This window comes from Balaenoptera borealis, assembly GCF_965194805.1.
Source record: "Balaenoptera borealis genome assembly, chromosome: 17".
Classification (NCBI taxonomy): domain Eukaryota; kingdom Metazoa; phylum Chordata; class Mammalia; order Artiodactyla; family Balaenopteridae; genus Balaenoptera; species Balaenoptera borealis.
This window is the reverse complement of record NC_138876.1, coordinates 41,089,219-41,107,741: the sequence shown is the minus strand read 5'-3', so window position 1 is coordinate 41,107,741 and position 18,523 is coordinate 41,089,219. Positions and strand designations below refer to the sequence as shown.

General features: G+C 40.9%; 1 long non-coding RNA gene and 1 pseudogene across 2 annotated transcripts in view; one reads left to right on the top strand and one right to left on the bottom strand.

The window, feature by feature from the left end:
* The window catches only part of LOC309614917, a 68,649-nt gene that overhangs the window by 1,448 nt on the left and 48,678 nt on the right, over positions 1-18,523 (top strand). The gene's annotated exons all lie outside the window — the stretch shown is intronic.
* LOC309614916 (small ribosomal subunit protein uS2 pseudogene) lies at positions 7,347-18,283 on the bottom strand (annotated as a pseudogene). Its single transcript has one exon. The product of its transcript is annotated as a small ribosomal subunit protein uS2 pseudogene (transcript).

Sequence of the window (18,523 nt, the reverse complement as noted above, 5' to 3'; positions counted from 1 at the left end):
GACAATGCCGTTGACTATGAAATGAACAGGGTGCAATCCTAGTAAAGGAGAAATTAAAAACAATCCTAAGACTGCTTTGTGTGGAAACGGACAGGGTGAATTCTGCCGTATTACAAGTACCTGGTCACTGGTCAAGTGGGACTAAAAAGAACATGTGCTTACCTTTCAGATGGAGGGAACTTCCCATGTTGCTTTGGCTGTAAGTTCTTGGATCCCTCTGAGCATGCGTTTCCTCTAGAAAAGATAAGACACTCATTTCAAGGGTTGTTTCAAAGATTAAATTTTATACTGTGTATAGAGACCCTCTCTTGCATGTGTACCTGTCACAGAGCAGATGCCAAGTGCTATCTTCACTCTCCTATCCACCCCCCTTACTAGTTTATACCCATAGAAATTAAGAAGTAGTTTTAAGGATCCTGAATAAAACAGGAAGCCGAATTATGAAATTGCTGTTTCCCAGAGTTTTGTTCTTGTAGTTGTCCTTCTGGGTACCTATTTTAGGTATCATCTTTCAATATGTTGTCTTTGTTTCATATTTGTATATGTTCAATTTTAGCTCCCTCTTTTTCTACTCATCCCAGTTTTAAAATTCACTTACTTTGAAATGTATGGAATTCCTTTATACTTGTAATAATTTTAGAAACTTTGGCATTTTCTAAAGTATACTTTCTCCATTGAAGATGCAAAGTTAAAACACCATGGTAAATAAAGTATTGGCCTCTACAGTGCTTTCATTTTCAGGAAAAAGAAAAAAAAAAAAAAGATTCTTAGAAGGACAGATTTTTTTAAAAAAAATCAGGCCCAGCCCAGTTATTTCTTGTTTCTGCACCTTTTCTGTGCCATATCTCCTCTGTGAAGCCTTCCCAGACCTCTTTCTCTGTACTCTTCAGTCATGCTCACCTCCCAGGACAATAATTACCAATTAAAATGTCTTTTATCTCCAACTAGGCCTTGGACCTTGTTTTATTCATTTTTTTTATAGCCAGTACCCACTAGTTCAGAGGCATGCATACATAATAAGACATTGGTAAATACTGAATTGAATTATGGATAGGATATCCCATTATAGAACTTTAATTCTGTAAGGTTAGAGTAATGGATGAAAATTATTCCCAATTAATATTAGGATTTTTTAAGTTAATAAACTGTTTTTTAGAAAAGTTTTAGATTTACAGAAAAATTGAGCAGGTAGAACAGAGCTTCTATGTACTCCTCTACCCTTCCCCACCACAGCACAGTTCCCCCATTATTGACATCTCATATTAGTGGGGTGCATTTGTTACCATATGAACCAATGTCGATGCATTATATTATTATTATAATGCAAAGCTAATAGTAATTATTAAAGTCCATGTATCATTCAGATTTCCTTAGTTTTACCCTAATGTCTTTTTACTGTGGCAGGATACAGATATCACATTTAGAAGTCATGTCTCCTTAAGGTTCCTCTTGGCTGTTGACAGTTTCTCAGACTCTCCTTGTTTTTGATGATATTGACAGTTTTGAGGAGTACTGGTCAAATATTAATATTTGGTAGGATACCTTTCTAGGGGAATTTATCCGAAGTTTTTCTCATGGTTAGACTTTCTCATGGTTAGATGGTTATGGGTTTGGAGGAAGAAGATCACAGAGGTAAAGTATCATTTTCATCACATCATATCAAAGGTACATGCGATCATCATGGTTTATGGCTGCTGATGTTGACCTTGATCACCTGGTAGTGTATGTCAGGTTTCTCCATTGTAAAGTTGCCCCCCATCCCCTACCCTTTCCATACTCCACCTGCTCTTTGGAAGGAAGTCACTGTGTGCAGCCCACTCCTAATGAGTGGAATGTTATGCTCCCCCCTCCTTTAGGCTGAAATATCTACATAATTTATTTGGAATTCTTCTGTGTGTGAGATTTGTCTCTTCTCCCCCATTTATTAAGTCATTCAATGATTTATTTATATCTTTATCTTGTTGCTCAAGTTGTTCTACCTTTGGTCAGGGTAATACCTGTTTATTGTTATAGGGCTGATTTGAAGTTAAAAATGAATGTGGCTAAATGATAATCAGCACTTCTCACGTAATAGGAGAGGAATAAAACTTTTCCCCCCATTTGATTAGACTTGCTTATTATCCCTATTAGCCAAAACACAACTATAGGAGAAAAATCCTTCCAAATTTTAATACTGGATTGCCCATCAGACTGTTCCTTTTATTGCCTCATTAAGGACATTTTTCAGTAAACTGGATTTATTTTTTACATGGCAAGTGGTGGTACAATGACTCCTAGTGTAGTTTGGTGCCGCTGCCTTGATTTGTGCTAGGGCACCAACAGTTTTAAATACCATTGCACTTTCGTCATCAGAGCAAACATTAACACAGTGAAAAACACAAATGTCTTAATTTTATTGTGAAAATAGTTGTGACGTTTTGGTCCCCCTGAAACGGTCTTTGAGACCCCCAGACATCCATGGAACACACTTTGAGAACTGCAGACCTAGTTTCCAAACCAGAGTGCTGGGAGTCATCTTAGTCATTCCTTTCTTCTTTTTTCTGAGCTCCATAATTACAGTTAGCACTTCCTGAGTAAGATGTTGTGAAGCTGTACTCTGAGCTTTCACATTGTATTGACTCCTGTAATCCTCCACCACTGTGAGCCAGGTACTGTTACTGTCACTCCCACTTTACAGATGAGGAAGCCAAGGCACAAACGTAATTTGCCCGAGTCCCATGGTAGAATCTGGCTCCAGCCCCCCCCTCCCCCCTCCCCCCTCCCCCCTCCCCCCTCCCCCCTCGCTGTGCTGCCTCCAGTTACCATCACATCATTCCCAAATTCTCTTTTTTTCTTCTGCCTTAGTTCAGGACTCCATTCTCTCAACTAGTGCAGTAATCTAACTGGTTTTCCTGACGTGTGTTGCCCCTTCAATTCTGCCTTACAGTGTATCTCCCAAGCTCTCTTTCTAAAGCACAGATCTGCCCACGCAGCCACCGGCCTGTTATGGATCACTTTGGGTTAAAGGCCAAAGCCCCTAACTTAACACACAAAGCCTCTTGAACCCAGGAAGTCCACCTGGGTGCTGTTCCGCACATACCTGCCTTCTCACTTATGGCCTTTGCACCTGTACCTCTCTGCCCCACCTCCACTGTCTTCCCTAGCTAACTCCCAGGGATCTGTTAATATGCAAATATGCCTTCTGCAGAAGCTGTCCTGCCCTGCACGAGGGAGGGCTCTTCTCTACACCCTTTCCTCCGCGCTCTTCTCGTTCTTGCCGCTACCACTGCCCTTCCCAGGCTGCTGGCAGCTTCTGGGGGCAGGGGCCGCCTCCGTCGCTGGGACCCTCACGCCGGGCCTGGGGCCTGGCTGACCACAGCGCCCTTTGTGGGATGAATGGCGGGGGCAGTAGAGGTGTGCTCCCTGGGGACGGCCCTCCTAACTAGACTCCAGTAACCGCTCCCTTGAAAGAGCTTTGCAGCTGGCACCTTGGCGGGCCAGCAGGGTCGCGGGTGAGCTCTGCCCTCTAGAGGCGGAACTGTTCCCGGACTCGGAGGCTGCAGAAGCACCACGGAGACTAGGCCGAGAGCGCGGGCTCTGCGGCAGCTGCCCTTGGCCGCCATCTCAGAGGGAGGCCCTTGAGAAGGAAGGCATCGTAGGGTGTGAGAGCTAGAGGGCACCCTAAAGACGATCGGTCCAGCCCCCCCAGGGTTCATGATAGTCCACCGTGCGAAGAAAGAACAGGGATAAACGGCAGCGTTGGAAATCCAGAAGCTCCGGGTGGAGGTTGAAACAGGCAGGGGGGCGCTGGTTGGCTCAGCCTGCTCTGGGCCAGGCGCTGTTGTCGTTAACTGCAGGGCGTGGACTGTCCACAAGAGCTTACGTTCTGTTGGTGTTGGGACAGAGAACAGATGTGTAACAAATAACTATCAATGAGCACTATGGAAAAGGTAAAATGTTCTAACAGGAGAGAGGGGACTACTTTAGCTGTAGGGGGTAGGGAGGGATATGGGATGGACTCAAAGAGGAGGTGCTATTTTACCTAGTGCATTCATTAATTCAACAAACACTAGGGCGTAATATGTAATAAGGTAAACAAAAATTCCTGTCCCTTCGGAGCTTAATTCTAGTATGGGGGGGGCGGGGCATAGAAAACAAACATGTCAGATAGTAATAAGAACTCAGAGGAAAAATACAGGCAGCGTAAGGGAAGTGATGGGAAGTACTATATTAGATAGATGTTCAGGGACCTCTCTGGTGTGACAGCTGAGCAGAGAGCTGTGAAGTGAGAGAACAAGCCGTGTGGATAAGGAGGAAGAACATTCCAAGCAGGGGAAGCTTGGCATAGTTAATGGACCACAAGGAGGTCAGGATGGCTGGAAGGGAGTGTGCAAGGGACAGAGTGGGAGAAGAGGCAGCAGGGGGAAGCGTTTTAAAATGATCAGCGTGACTGCTGTATGGAGAATAAATTCTAACGGGGATAGTAGAAGCAGGGAGACCACTTAGTAGACCAGTCGGTCCAGGTGAAAGACTGTGGTAGCTTGGAACAGGGCGTGGTTGCATTCAGGACATATGTTGAAGGTAGAGCTGAAAGGATGTACTGATGGATTAGATGTGTGGGATGGAGACAACCCAAAGGTGAGCACCTCGATGAACGTTTGTCACTTATTGGAATGGGGAACATGAAGGGAAAAGTGGCTTTAGGGCAGGATGAAGTCAAGAGTTGGTTTTTGACAAGTTAAATGTTAAAATGTAGGGGAAAATTTTTATTATAAAAATTTTAAATGTTCAGCAAAATTGAAAGGATTTTATCATGGGCACCCATATACTCACTACCTAAATTTCATCAACATTTTGCTATGCTTGATCTCTCCATCTATCCATCCCTCTAACATCCATCATTCCATTTTATTTTTTGATGCATTTCCAAAAAAAAAAAAAGTTGGGGTTATCAATACACTTACCCATTAACAGACTTCAATATTTGTTTTGTTTTTGTTTTTTTTTAGTTGAAGTAGAGTTGATTTCTAATATTAGTTTCAGGTGTACAACATAGTGATTCAATATTTGTATAACTTATATTCCATTTAAAGTTATTATAAAATCTTGGTTATATTCCTTGTACTGTACAATATATCCCTGTATTTATTTATTTTATACATAGTAGTTTCCTCTCCTCTTCCCTCTCCCCACTGGTAACCACTAATTTGTTCTCTGTATCTGTGAGTCCATTTCTGTTTTGTTATATTCATTTGTTTTATTTTTTAGATTCCACATATAAGTGATAAAATACAGTATTTGTCTTTCTCTGACTTATTTCACTAAGCATAATACCCTCTAGGTCGATCCACATTGTTGCAAATGGCACAATTTCATTCATTTTTATGGCTGAGTAGTATTCCATTGTATATATATACACATCCTCTTCATCCATTCATCTGTTGATGGGCACTTAGGTTGCTTCCATATCTTGGCTATTGTAAATAGCGCTGCTATGAACATTGGGTTGCATGTACCTTTTTGAATTAGTGTTTTCATTTTCTTTGGGTATATACCCAGCGGTGGAATTGCCAGATCATATGGTAGTTCTATTTTCAGTTTTTTAAGGAAACTCCATGCTGTTCTCCATAGTGGCTGCACCAGTTTACATTCCCACCAACAGTGTACTAGGGTTCCCTTTTCTCCACATCCTCACCAACATTTGTTATTTGTAGACTTTGTGATGACAACTATTCTGACGGGTGTGAGTTGATATCTCATTGTGATTTTGATTTGCATTTCTCTGATGATTAGCGATGTTGAACATCTTTTCATGTGCCTGTTGGTCATCTGTCTATCTTCTTTGGAAAAGTGTCTTTTCAGTCTTCTGACCATTTTTTTAATTGTTTTTTTTTTTTTTTTTGATATTGAGTTGTAAGAGCTATTTATATATTTTGGATATTAACTCCTTATCGGTCACATCATTTGCAAATATTTTCTCCCATTCAGTAGGTTGTCTTTTCATTTTGTTGATGGTTTCCTTTGCTGTGCAAAAGCTTTTAAGCTTAATTAGGTCTCTTTTGTTTATTTTTGCTTTTCTTTTTTTTTTTTTGCCTTAAGAGAAAGATCAAAAAAAAAAAAGCTGCAGTTTTTTGTCAAAGAGTGTTCTGCCTATGTTCTCTTCTAGCAGTTTTATGGTTTCAGGTCTTACATTTAGGTCTTTAGTCCATTTTGAGTTTATTTTTGTATACAGTGTGAGAAAATGTTCTAATATCATTCTTTTACATGGGGCTGTTCAGTTTTCCCAGCACCATTTATTGAAGAGACTGTCTTTTCTCTATTGTTCAGTATTTGTTTAGTATTTTTTTCCTTTGAGGTAAAATTTCAATGAAAAGTACAAATATTAAGTGTACATTCTTAACAGATAAACTTGCGTAACCCAAACTCCTGACAAATTATAGAACGTTACTGTCACTTCCAGAAAGTTTCCTTTCCCTGTTAATTCCCATTTCCATCTTCCTAGAGGCAGCCACTGTTCTGATTTTTTCCACCATAGATTGGTTTTACTAGTTCTGTACTAGGGAGTATTTATATATATGAATATATATGGATAAATGGAATATCACATATACACTCTTCTGTATCTGGCTCCTTTCTTTTTTGTGGACAAGCATATTCATTTCTTTTGGGTAATACCTAAGAGTGGAATTGCTGGGTCATTAGGGTAGGTATATGCTTTAGTTTTATAAGATAACTGTCAGACCTTTTCCAAAGGCCCATCAACAAAAGAATGCATAAATACATTGTGTTGTATTCATATTATGGAATGCTGTGCTATGGTTAAAATCAAGTAGAGCCACATGTATCAACATGGGTAAATTTCAAAAACATAATTTTTGGGGGGGCATATTTTAGATCAAAACATGCAGTATGATACCTTTATATAAAATTTGAAAGCTTGTGAAAGAAATATATAATAGTTATGGATACTTACTTATGCAGTAATAGCATAAAAGCAAGCTTTGCAAAAATAATCAATTTCAGGATAGTGGTATCTCAGGTGGGGGTTGGAGAGACGAATGGGATCAGAGGGGTTCATGATTGGCTTCAACTATATCTGTAAAGTTGTATTTCCTTAAAAACATCTGAAGCAAATATGGTAAAAGGTTAAGATTTTATAAAGTTGGGTGCTAGATACATGTTCCTTATATTAATCTCTAGTTTTTGGTTCACCTTATCTAAGGTGCTGCCCCTGCCCTCTACTTCTGCAGGTGGTGGAGACTGGGCTGAGCCCGGATGTGGGAGCAGAGCTGCTCGCTCCCACTGTGTCTCACTCACGTGGCTGCCACGGTTCAGGGGAAGCTCCCCAGAGACCCCAGGTAGGACGGCCTGGCAGACAGCACCCTGACCTGCTCCCGGTTACCACAGCCTTGCAGATGACTTCCAGCCCTGCCTTCCCCACCTTGCTCCTAAATTTAGGTCTGTGACCTGGACCTAGCTCTCCCTCCAATCCCAGTTCCAAACCCTACTTAAAATTGGGTTTATTTTAAAATATCTGTTCTGTTCCATTGTTTTGGGGTTTTTTCTTCAGGAACTCTGACTTTACACTTGTGTAATTTCCTTTGTCTGTCTTCCCTATCACTCCCTCTCTAATGATTTTTATTCATTTCCATTTTATCTTCTTCACTTTTATTTCTATTCTTTTTATCTTCCATGGTGTCCCTTAGAGTGGTGTCTCCTCTCTCTTGTGTTTCTTGTAATTTGGTTTTTGTATCTGAAATGTTTTGTATTTATTTTTCTTACACTTATTTAGTAAATCTACCCATTTCTCTTCCCTGTCCTCCTCTTGTCTGTCACCTTCCGTTCCTTGACCTCACCATCACTTCCTTGAGTTATTTCTGCTTTGTCAGCTCCCTGCATAGCTGCCACTGCCTTGTTACATTTTTGAAAATTCATAATAGGATGTTGGGTTAAAATTTTCTTCTGCTTTGTGGCCACATTTCTCTGATGAGTTTTCTTAGTCTGCAGGGAAGTTTTGTTACTCCTTTCCAGATTTTCTTCTGACGGTACCTTTGTATGGATGTTTTTCTTACAGTACCTTTGATTGGATGTTGAGTTATAAGTTTTTATCGTTTTGGAATGAGTTGGATTTTTCTAAAACAACTATTGGCAAGAGAATCCCATGATAGGAACAAGGGAGCTTTCCTCATTTCTCAGCTCAAGGCTTCCTTCTGTCGGTCTGGGGGTGTGTACTTTACTTTAGGGCACCTACCTGTAACGGGACCTCCTCTCAATTTAGGATTCTAACCTGGATCAGCTGAGCTCCTACAACTAGTCTGGAGCTCCCCTGGTTCCTCCCCCAGCCACTGGTTTCCAGGCATTCTGCCCCTTCCTGCCAGCCTGCTCTTCTCTTTTTCCTAAGCTGCACCTGTGGCTCCTCCAGGCACTTACGGATTCATTTCTTCCTCTCCCAGTATTCGTACCCTCTTCCTTCTTAATCCTGCTCACATCTATTCCCACCCAGGCTGAGCACTCTCCTGAGTTGAATTTTTGCTGAGAATTGCTGTACCTCCACCCTCTGGACTCTTGTGCCATTTCTGGTCTTCCCTGGGGCACCTGCTAAACTGCACGTTATGGTTTCCTGTGCTGGTTCGGGGAGGGGGGGATGATGCTATACACAATATGAAGTTTGTGAAATTTCTCACTTCCTTGTTTTACTGAAGATGTAAGCATGTAGGCATTTCATACCCTTGTTCTCATTGCTCTGAATGATTTTCAGGAAAATTGGAAAGATTCTGAACAAAGCTGTCACCATGTACCCTTCAGGCTGACCTAGAGTCCTTAGCCAGGCATTCGAAGCCCTCCACAGGCTGACGTTGGTTTTTCTCCCTGCTCTTAGGTGTGACCACGGGTCCAGCCAGACTAATCTCCCACCATCCCACCATGCACATTCCTTCCTCTGTGTTCTAACTGTTTTCCACAATTGCAGTGTTCCCTTCGGGGACTTCTTTACGGTAGCCATTGTTTTTGGTGACCCAGCATGTATTTCTCCCTTTCTCTACCACCCATCAACAGAGATAGATGCATAAACCCAGCTTGTTAATCATGGTGCCCCTTCCCTGGGCAACAGTTTCAGGGAAAGCTGAATGGTCCAAGTAGGGCCAGAGTCCCTCCCTGACTTCCTTCCACTAGAGCTAGCTGGGAAGCCTGCCTCTTGCCGCTGGTGTCACTGTGTCAAAGAATATTCATCTGGAAGAACACACCATCTGCAAAATTAAAGGATATGGTGATACAGAGAGAGAGAGAGAGTTTCCTTGTTTAAGTCCTGGATCCACCCTGAAGTTCCTGGTGACATAAGCCAGTCGATCACAGTTTAGATTAAGTGCAACTGAAAGACTCCTAACAAACACACCTTACTGTGTTCTCCCATCACCCTGGTGTTTTTACCTGTCGTAACACACATCACACCATATGGTGATTGTAATTGCCTGTTTATTTGTTTGTATCCCCCACTGAAAGCCCTTTACCGCAAGGTCCACACTGTTCACCATTGGGTGCCGGGTACCTTGCATTATGCCTGGCCAGCATTGGGCCGTCATTTAGTATTCAGTTGAAACTTCATTTCTGCCTTTCCTAATTCTTCCCATCACTCAAGGTCTTAGACTCCAAGTTCTTTGTGACGCATTCCACATCAAGTTGAAGAATCTACATAAAATGTCCAGGATAAAGCAGGCTCTCATCAGAGCTGCATCCTCCTCGTCCCTAGTTACTCGAGTCAGAAGTGATGTCTCCCTCGTGGGAGCTCCTATATCTCATTTAATCAAATGGTATCTACTCATACTGTCTTAAAAGAGAAATGCAAATGACTTATAACTAACGTAAGTTTTCAAATGTGATTGTAAATGCCAGAAGCAAGGACCTAGTACAGTGCCTCATATAAAAGAATCCACAGTTGTTGAATATACAGCTGAATATACAGCACAATGATCAATACTTTAGAGGTTAAATGGAAACCGGTAGTCTGTTATTGGCTGTGGGAGTCCTTATGTTAAGTGAGTCACGGGGTAGATTCAAAGGAACCTGAAAGAAGGATAAAGCTGAATCACACTTTTGCAGAATGCATGAATGCTGTTTGAAAATCGAATTAAGCCATAACGACTGACCACAGCTGAAAAATAGTAGTGGTTATTTTCTACACCCAAACGTCTCATTACTTGGTAAAGGCTGTTAACTTGTCCAAGCTGAATAGTTGGAAGGAGAAATGAGGCATGAGGAGGGCAAGTTAGAGTTTATTGTGCCTTCCCTTTCGATAAGGGGAAACTGAGTGTGGCTAGGAAAAGAAGCCTGAAGCTCTGGCTCCAGAGCTATGTTCATACCTCTCACATCAGCCTCATATTTTTTTTTGGCTGTGTCTTCCATATGTAATTAGTGATAGTCTGATTGATTCAATTCTTCTGGTGGAATGTAAGCTCCAAAAAGCCAGGGACTTGGTCTGTCTTGTTCAATGCTGAGCCTCCCAACACCTAAAACAGTGCCTAGTCCTTATGTCTGGGGCCATAGTAGGAGCTCCATACATATTTATTGAATTCATATCTCTACAATACTGGACACAGCTTGTTTACCTTTTATGTATCTTGCTAAAATATTTATATGTCCAGATTTCCTTTTCTGATGCAGATGTTAAAAGAACATCTTCAACTCCAAGTTCTATGATATCCGTGACCTCCAGTGTCTTATTCACTAAAGTATCTCTAGTGCCTAAGACAGGAGACATTCTGTCAATACTTATGGAATGAATGATTTAAGTATTTGATTAGTGAATTTTAAATTGAGCGAAAAAATGGAAATGATTGGCTCAGACTTTTGGGGGGTTTTTTTGGAAACTGTTTATTTTCCGTCAACCTACTTTCATTTTACGAGTTTGCGGAAGAACAGCTTAAGACCACTCAGTGGTTGTTCCTACCCATTCAGTGGCCTGAGCACTGGGAGCTGCAGACCAGTCCTCAGTGGCAGGCTGAGCACTCCAGTCTTCAGTGAGGGACTACTGAATAGGCACAGGGAGCACCTGCACACCTCGGACCAGTCTGCCCCCTCAGGTTGCGTAGCAGTGAACTCAGAAGCTGGAACAGATCATTCACCCTGAAATTCCTCCATGGTCACAGCCTTCCCAGCTGCCGCCTGCTCTTCCTTTTCAATCTCTTCAGGATCTCCGTAGAAGCAGAGATCAGGTATGACCTCCCATGGGTGTTCGCGGGAGATGGTGCCACGCATGCGCAGAACTTCCCCGGCGAGCGTCCACCACATCAGACCCCCTGAGTGAGCTCCCTTGTTGCACGGGATAGCAATGTCCACATAACACAGAGGAGAGTCTGTGTTACACAGAGCAAAGGTAGGCAGGTTAGCGTAAGAGGCCTCTGTGAGAGGCTGGTGGTCGGCCCTGGGATCAGTAACCACCGGAAGTCTTGGCTCCCGGAAGGCTTCCTGGATCTGGTTAGTGAAGACTCCAGGAGAGAAGCAGCCAGCAATAGGAGTGGCTCCAGTGACAGCAGCAAACTTCAGCACAGCTCACTGGCCAGTATTCCTAGAGGATACGACACTGACATCAGCTGGGTTTTCAATGGCAACAGTGGCACGAGCTGCCAGCAGAAGCTTCTCCCAGGTTCTCTTCAGATTTATGTTGTAGACGCCATCACTTTTCCTTTTGTAGATGTACCGTTCCATTTGGAAGTCTAGGTTGGTGCCACCTAAGTGGGTTCCTGCTGCAAGAAATTTGAGTACATCCTCCTCCTTCATTTGCAGGAAATCAAGGGCTCCGGACATTGTGAAAGTTTCCCTTTAAGTTACAGTGGGAATCCAGAACAATGTCGTATGGACCCCTGTCTGGGTAGTGTGGAAAGGGCTCAGACTTAGTAAGAATGTTCTGCTATGTTTGTTTTAACCTCTACAGTTTATAAGTACCCTCACAAATATCCCCTCACTTGAATCTTACAACAACGCTATGAGATTTATTTTGTCAGTTTTATAGATGAGGAAAAAGGCTCAGAGGAATTACGGGGCTTGTCTAAGGTTACACAGTTGGCAGATTGGGACTTGAACCCTAGACTTGACTCCAAATTGTATGATCTTTCAACTTTTTCATGGATACCAATTGAAGATGAGGTGGAATTATTAGAACACTGTCAACACTGTATCATTGGAATTATAGAGTCTTAGAGGTGGAAGTGGCCTTACGCATCACAAATTCCAAACCCCTCTCTCATTTTTCAAAATAGGAAAAGAAGGTTTGGAGAATTTCTATGACGTGTCTAAAGGCACACCTCCGGTTTGAGAAGTCATTACGCCGAAGCTGGCTCTTCCACTGACTGCTTCTGGCTTGTCCTCAGATCTCATTGTCAGTTGGAGATTGTGGACTGAGCTTGTGGGAGACCAAGCTCCCCTCTGCTTTCCTGCATCAGAGGCCCCGGACGCCGGGCCCTTTCTGACAGGAGCCTGGCCCTCGCTGAAGGAAACAGGGTTTTTCTCTCTCCCCCTTTCTGTCATTTCTTTTTCCTCTTTCTTATTTACCTAGCAGGTGAGGGGCGAGGGTTGTAAAAGAGGCATCCAGTCTTCAAGGTTCCCTACTCCTTCCCCTATAAGACCTGGTTTTGATAAAGGTTTCCAAGTTTGAAAGTTAATAAAAATAATGCCACTGACCTCTTCATTTATTTATTGTTTTTGAACTGTCTACACCTCAGAGTCCAGTTTTGTTTTCCTTTCTTTCTATGATGCCCTGGGTATAGACCCTGCTGGCTACCTGAGGGTGCGCTTTGCACAGAATCCAACAGAATCTTGCCCCTGTCTTGTAGGAATAGCTACCAGGCCTTAGAGAAGATAGATTCCATTGTTTGGCTTTGCACGTCACAGTTTTTTTATGAGTCAAATCTGATAACAGAGGAGCACAAATCTAAATTTTACCAGTAATCAAAGAAGTGTAATGAAATACCCTTTTGACCATCAAATAGGCAAAAAGTAGCGAGATTGATATTTTGTGCTGGCAAGAGGGTGAGAAAACGAGCGCTCATATGTTGCTGCTGTAAATATGAATTGCTGTACCTTTTGGGAATGAGGCCAGCTATCTATTAAAAAATACAGAGATTACATTCAGTACTGTCATTTTTGTTCATTTAGCCTGTGGAAATCAAGGTTCCAGTTTGTAAGGTTATATGTTCAAGAAAGTTTACTAAAGCTCTGTTTGTAATTGCAAAAAGCTAAAAACCCCTTGAATTTCTGTCAGGAAACGTTGAATAAATTATGGTTTATCTGTAATACAGAGTATATCATATAGTAATAAAGTCACAGAGTAACATTCATGGAATTATCTTACTTTTGGAAAAAGCAAGAAAATCTTCATATGTGTGTATACGTGATTACAGATCTTCCAGGACTTATGATGGGGTTACATCCCAATAAACCCATTGTAAGTTGAAAATGCATTTAATACACCTAACCTTCCGAACTTCATAGCTTAGCCTTGCCTACCTTAAACGTGCTCAGAACACTTCTATTAGCCTAGAGTTGGGCAAAATCTTTGAACACAAAGCCTATTTTATAATAAAATGTTGAATATCTCATGTCATTTATTGAATACTTTATTGAAAGTGAGCATCAGAATAGTTGTCAGGGTACAGAATGGTTGTCAGAGTATTGGCTGTTTCCCCTTGTGATGGTGTGGCTGACTGGGAGCTGCGGTTTGCTGCCACTGCCCAGCATCTCGAGAGTATCAGACCACATATCGCTAACCTGGGAAGAGATCAAAATTCAAAATTCGAGTACAGTTTCACTGACTGCGTGTCGCTTTTGAACTGTAGTAAAGTCAAAAAATAGTGAGTCAGGGAGTTCCCTAGTGGCCTAATGGTTAGGGATTCGGCACTTTCACTGTGGAGGCCCGGGTTCGATCCCTGGTCACAGCTAATAAAATGTATGCCTCGAGGGTAGAATTGGGATTGGGAAACAGACATCAACATATCTGTGTTGTTTGTCTTGTTATAACGAGCATGCATTGATTTTGTGATTTTTTTTTTTTAATAAAGTGAAAAAATTTTGAGAGAGTGGGTTTGAGAGATAGATGGGTTATAATCTATATTCTGTCACTTAATAGTTGTGAGAGGTTTGGTGAAGTACTTAACCTCAGTCCTCATCTGTAAAAGGGAAATAATATCTACATCACTGTGTTTGATTAAAGGAAGTAAAGTATACAAAGCATGTAGCACATTGGAATCCATCTATAAATGTTAGTTTCTTTTTCCCTCCACACAAGCAATTTGGAGTAGAATATTAAAACACATGCAAAATGTGTTGGCGCTGCTACCAGTGTGTGTTACCCTGATGTGCACAGTGTGGCATTGGCCTACCAAAGGGGTGATTTAGTGACTCTATTTGCCCCCTTAATCCTTATAGAGACGAAGAATAATGTACAATGGTGCCTTGGCCCTCCAGGGTTATTTACCTGGTACCTCAGTTATTAGTAATCCAGTTGCAAAGTAGGGAGGAGGGAAGAGGACCTCTGAATAGCCAAAACAGATGTCTGAAGTTCAAGCTGCTGCTGGATCATTTATTCTTATTTTAGGTAACCCAAACAAGCTTTTCCAGTGATGATGCTATGGCAGTTACCCAGAGAGCAGCCAGGAGGGTCCGAGCCCAGGGGTGCATGGTAGACTAAAATGCAAACACAAGTACTCAGGAAGCCGGATGGTCTGGGGCCAGGCCCTGTTTTCACAATTAATAACTGATCTTAATAATGATGATGCTGGATTATTAGGGAGAAATTAATTCATGCTTCATATAATCTTGTAAAGGCCCCTAATTAGAGTATGATACAGTCTAGAAGTATTACCACCAAAGATGATTAAACTTTTCAGTTTCATTGTGTAAAAAGTGAGTTTTCTTTTTGTATTAGTGCCAGAATATAACAGAGGTCTTTATCCTATGAGGGAAAGATAGAGTAGATGCCTATAGTTAGAAATCTGGACAGCCAAGTGTGGCAGATGTTAGAAATTGTTCAAAAAGGATTTTAACCTGGAACAATGGAATGATGTCTCACAAGTGCATTATTTGCTTTTTGACTAAAAGAAGGTCCACAATCTATAATCCAAAATCCCTGGGGCCTGGTGAGTTTTGGAACTCAGAATTTTTCAGACTTCTTGAGAAGTAGTATGTAATGTAGTAGCCCTAGCAGGGTCTGAGGCAGCACACGATAGTCAAACATATTAATATTTCTGTAGTGAAGTATTTATTAGAACAAATAGTGTATAGTTTATTTAAATAACAAACCACTAAATGAAATAGTGGGATAAATACAGAATATAAATATTCTAGTAATCTTATTTCTAAGAAAACATTTTATAAATCTTTAAATTTATGCAGGTTCGATTTCAGCTAAATGTGCTGGGCCATACACAAACCGTGAACCTCCATCTCCTCTGGTTGCTTGAGCATCTTAGAGGAACCTCAGTGCCTGTCACCAGCAGCAGCTGGAGGGGCACCTGTGATTGCAGGAGCAGGACTAAGGGCCATTTTAAGCACTTTTTCCTGGGTCAAATGCTTCATTAATTTAGGTTTCCATCTAAGCAGTCCCTGCTAAATTATGAAAACCTCCATAAGCTCGTGTTCATTGATAAATGTGCATGGTTCAAAGCTAGCCACTGACTGATCACACATTTTCACCATCTCATGTAGGGATTTTTTTACCACCTGTGTTTACAAATTCATCTCCATCATCACTGTTATCCTCATGATTAACTATATTTAAAACCATTTCACACACCCATGAGGATAGCTACTATCAAAAAAAACCAAACAACGACATTCACAGAAAGATAGACAAGATGAAAAGGCAGAGGGCTATGTACCAGATGAAGGAACAAGATAAAACCCCAGAAAAACAACTAAATGAAGTGGAGATATGCAACCTTCCAGAAAAACAATTCAGAATAATGATAGTGAAGATGATCCAGGACCTCGGAAAAAGAATGGAGGCAAAGATCGAGAAGATGCAAGAAATGTTTAACAAAGACCTAGAAGAATTAAAGAAAAAACAGAGATGAACAATACAATAACTGAAATGAAAACTGCACTAGAAGGAATCGATAGCAGAATAACTGAGGCTGAAGAACGGATAAGTGGCCTGGAAGACAGAATGGTGGAATTCACGGCTGCGGAACAGAATAAAGAAAAAAGAATGAAAAGAAATGAAGACAGCCTAAGAGACCTCTGGGACAACATTAAACGCAACAACATTCGCATTATAGGGGTCCCAGAAGGAGAAGAGAGAGAGAAAGGACCAGAGAAAATATTTGAAGAGATTATAATCGAAAACCTCCCTAACATGGGAAAGGAAATAGCCACCCAAGTCCAGGAAGCGCAGAGAGTCCCATACACGATAAACCCAAGGAGAAACACGCCAAGACACAAAGTAATCAAACTGGCAAAAATTAAAGACAAAGAAAAATTATTGAAAGCAACAAGGGAAAAACGACAAATAACATACAAGGGAACTCCCATAAGGTTAACAGCTGATTTCTCAGCAGAAACTCTACAAGCCAGAAGGGAGTGGCATGATACACTTAAAGTGATGAAAGGGAAGAACCTACAACCAAGATTACTCTACCCGGCAAGGATCTCGTTCAGATTCAATGGAGATATCAAAAGCTTTACAGACAAGCAAAAGCTAAGAGAATTCAGCACCACCAAACCAGCTCTACAACAAATGCTAAAGGAACTTCTCTAAGTGGGAAACACAAGAGAAGAAAAGGACCTACAAAAACAAACCCAAAACAATTGAGAAAATGGTCATAGGAACATACATATTGATAATTACCTTAAATGTGAATGGATTAAATGCTCCAACCAAAAGACACAGGCTTGCTGAATGGATACAAAAACAAGACCCATCTATATGCTGTCTACAAGAGACCCACTTCAAACATAGTGACACATACAGACTGAAAGTGAGGGGATGGAAAAAGATATTCCATGCAAATGGAAATCAAAAGAAAGCTGGAGTAGCAATACTCATATCAGATAAAATAGACTTTAAAATAAAGAATGTTACAAGAGACAAGGAAGGACACTACATAATGATCAAGGGATCAATCCAAGAAGACGATATAACAATTATAAATATATATGCACCCAACATAGGAGCACCTCAATACATAAGGCGACTGCTAACAGCTTTAAAACAGGAAATTGACAGTAACACAATAATAGTGGGGGACTTGTAACACCTCACTTACACCAACGGACAGATCATCCAAAATGAAAATAAATAAGGAAACAGAAGCGTTAAATGACACAATAGACCAGATAGATTTAATTGATATTTACAGGACATTCCATCCAAAAACAGCAGATTACAGTTTCTTCTCAAGTGCGCACAGAAAATTCTCCAGGATAGATCACATCTTGGGTCACAAATCAAGCCTCAGTAAATTGAAGAAAATTGAAATCATATCAAGCATCTTTTCTGACCACAACGTTATGAGATTAGAAATGAATTACAGGGAAAAAAACGTAAACACAAACAGATGGAGGCTAAACAACACGTTACTAAATAACCAAGAGATCACTGAAGAAATCAAAGAGGAAATAAAAAAATACCTAGAGACAAATGACAATGAAAACACGATGATCCAAAACCTATGGGATGCAGCAAAAGCAGTTCTAAGAGGGAAGTTTATAGCTATACAAGCCTACCTCAAGAAACAAGAAAAATCTCAAATAATCAATCTAACCTTACACGTAAAGGAACTAGAGAAAGGAGAACAAACAAAACCCAAGGTTAGCAGAAGGAAAGAAATCATAAAGATCAGAGCAGCAATAATGAAATAGAAACAAAGAAAACAGTAGTAAAGATCAATAAAACTAAAAGCTGGTTCTTTGAGAAGATAAACAAAATTGATAAACCATTAGCCAGACTCATCAAGGAAAAGCGGGAGAGGACTCAAATCAATAAAATTAGAAATGAGAAAGGAGAAGTTACAACAGACACTGCAGAAATACAAAGCATCCTAAGAGACTATTACAACTGTATGCCAATAAAATGGACAACCTGGAAGAAATGGACAAATTCTTAGAAAGGTATAACCTTCCAAGACTGAACCAGGAAGACACAGAAAATATGAACAGACCAATCACAAGTAATGAAATTGAAATTGTGATTAAAAATCTTCCAACAAACGAAAGTCCAGGACCAGATGGCTTCACAGGTGAATTCTATCAAACATTTAGAGAAGAGCTAACACCCATCCTTCTCAAACTCTTCCAAAAAATTGTGGTGGAAGGAACACGCCCAAACTCATTCTATGAGGCCGCCATCACCCTGATACCAAAACCAGACAAAGATACTACAGAAATAGAAAATTACAGACCAATATCACTGATGAATATAGATGCAAAAATCCTCAACAAAATACTAGCAAACAGAATCCAACAACACATTAAAAGGATCATACACCATGATCAAGTGGGATTTATTCCAGGGATGCAAGGATTCTTCAATATATGCAAATCAATCAATGTGATACAC